The sequence below is a fragment of the Acyrthosiphon pisum genome, chromosome A1 (genome assembly GCF_005508785.2).
Source record: "Acyrthosiphon pisum isolate AL4f chromosome A1, pea_aphid_22Mar2018_4r6ur, whole genome shotgun sequence".
In the NCBI taxonomy this organism is placed as follows: Eukaryota; Metazoa; Arthropoda; class Insecta; order Hemiptera; family Aphididae; genus Acyrthosiphon; species Acyrthosiphon pisum.
In genome coordinates, this window is record NC_042494.1 from 63,139,638 (window position 1) to 63,142,141 (window position 2,504).

The window sequence follows — 2,504 nt, forward strand, 5'->3', positions numbered from 1 at the left end:
TTTTATGTGTTTAAGTTTGTTGGTAGGCGAAATGGCGTCCCAGTGGTGTTCTGGGTGTTGATTAGTTCAGATTGGGTAATTTGAGTTATTTCATTTCTAGGCCACGGGTTTTTTAGTGCTGTTAGGACGCTGAGGAAATCGCTGATAATCAAAAAGTTATTTGTTTGAAGCGAATTCGCTAGTTTAATTGCTTCGAGTATTGCGTAGTTTTCGGCGGTGAATATGTTTGTTATTGTGGGAAGCTTATGTTTAATGGTCGTTTGATTATGAACAACTGCGAAGCCAACACCGTTTTCAGACTTTGAGGCATCCGTGTAGATTAGAGTGTGATTAGGGAAACGAGATTGGATAATTTCGTGAAAATGAGATGTTATAATTTTGTGGCTTATTTCATGTTTGCAGAGTGTGAGTAAATCTGTTGATAATTTTATGTTCCATAGCCAGGGAGGGTTTTTTTGAAAGATAATTTTTTCTTCGACGGAGGTATGTATATTCATTTTATTGCATAAGTTGGAGTAGATATCATGTATTGTTGTAAGTTTTTTTTTGACATTGTGATTGATGTTTGAGTTTTGGTTTTTGAAAAGAGGTATATGGCCAATGTGGTTGGGAGTGGTTTTCCTTTTGATACAGTGTAGAAGAGTGGTTTTGTCTCTTATGAGTTGAAGGGGTATTTCTCCTGCGTAACATAAAATACTTTCTGTGGGGCTTGTTCTGAAAGCGCCGATCGAGAGACGAATTCCTTCGTGATGTATAGGGTCTAGTGTTTTGAGATGTCTTGGCTTAGCTGTATTGTAGATTGGAGATCCGTAATTGATTTGTGATAGAATTAATGTTTTATATATGTTTAACAAAGACTTTTTATCTGCTCCCCATGTATGGTTGGCGAGAGTTTTTATAACATTCAATTTGGCTTTGCATGCAACTTTTAGCTGTTTAAGGTTATAGGTTTAAGGTTTAACTTATTATCGAAAATCAATCCTAGTATACGGAGTGATTTATGAAATAGGATTTGAGTGTTTTTGAGGTAGAGGTACCATCAATTCTAGGCGATAATATAACTATAAACCAAATAACTTGGAAAGAACATAAAGTAGTGAAGGAGCCCACATGAGGAACGGTATACATTTTACTACTTTGTTTCTTTTATCGTAACCCTGACTTCTCTCTCCCTCTCTAAGCAGTGTCCATTATAATTTGTACTACTTTCTAGGCCTATGGAAGCCAGAAACTCTTACACTTATAAGATAGTTAATTACAATGAGCAGGACCCAATGACATTACGTGTCTTCTTTTCAGTTACCTACTCATAACTTATTGAATAATATGTGACTAGAAACGTAAGACCTATACCATTATTCTTAGAATTAAACATTCCTTCAAATTAAATATACTTCTTTTTTTGTTTTGTGCTCCGTTAACACATTGGCATTTGGCATTAAGTGAAAACTATGTCATAATAGTTTTCTTAAATATAGATTTTCTTAGTTTCTCATTTTTCTAAATGTTTTATATTACAATATAAAAAGGTAAATAATGTTATATTATATAGTATTTTCTATGGTTCTTTAAAGTGTTGATGCTTACTAAAAATTGTTTGATAGGTATCTAATTTTAGACTAAACAAAGTATTTTAATTGAATGTACATGATATTATATTATGATAATCATAGTGTATTTTTTTTAACCCTTAGGTACATTTTTTATAAGTCTTTATTTTGTTTATGTACTTTTTTCCAAGCCTGGGCAAGTTAATGATAATTTTTAACTGAGTTAAGTTAAGTTAATGTAAAACATTTTAACTCAGTTAATAGTTAAAAGTTAACCTATTTTTTTTTTTAACTCAGTTAAGTTAAAAGTTATATGAACATTTTCAATTAACTTATTAACTTAAGTTAAGTTAAGTTATTACTTTTTTTTTATAATATCTTTATAAATACCCAGTAATATGGTTTAAAATTTAAATCATAAAAAATCATAAATATTATTGAACACAGGATATAGCTAATAGCTTTTCTATACATGGGTACTGAATTAATAGAATTATGAAGTAGGTACGAAAAAAATACAAAATTGAAAATGCCAAAACAAATACAACCTTTTGATTTATAAATACACTAATACAGATAAGTACTATAATTTTTTTTTAAAATTATTAAATAAAAATACCGTGATATTTAAGAATGTACTTAATTTTAAACTCTGAATACTTTTTTCAGGGTACTAAAAGTCTAAAACTGTTAGAGATTGTAGCCAACTTTATACTTCAGTAAAATATTTATATTTATAAATATTTATTTAAGAAATTGATTTAACTATATTTGTAATTCCCTATTCTAGTAAATGTTTATCTAATATCAATAATAATTTTTATTTTAGATTCTGAGTGGAACGATGAATGTATTGATTTTACAATGATGTGTGTGTTTTTTTTTTATTTTTTTTATTTTTTTGTGTCTGTGTACACGATAAGTAGTCGAAATAATGCTACGATTTCAACTTCA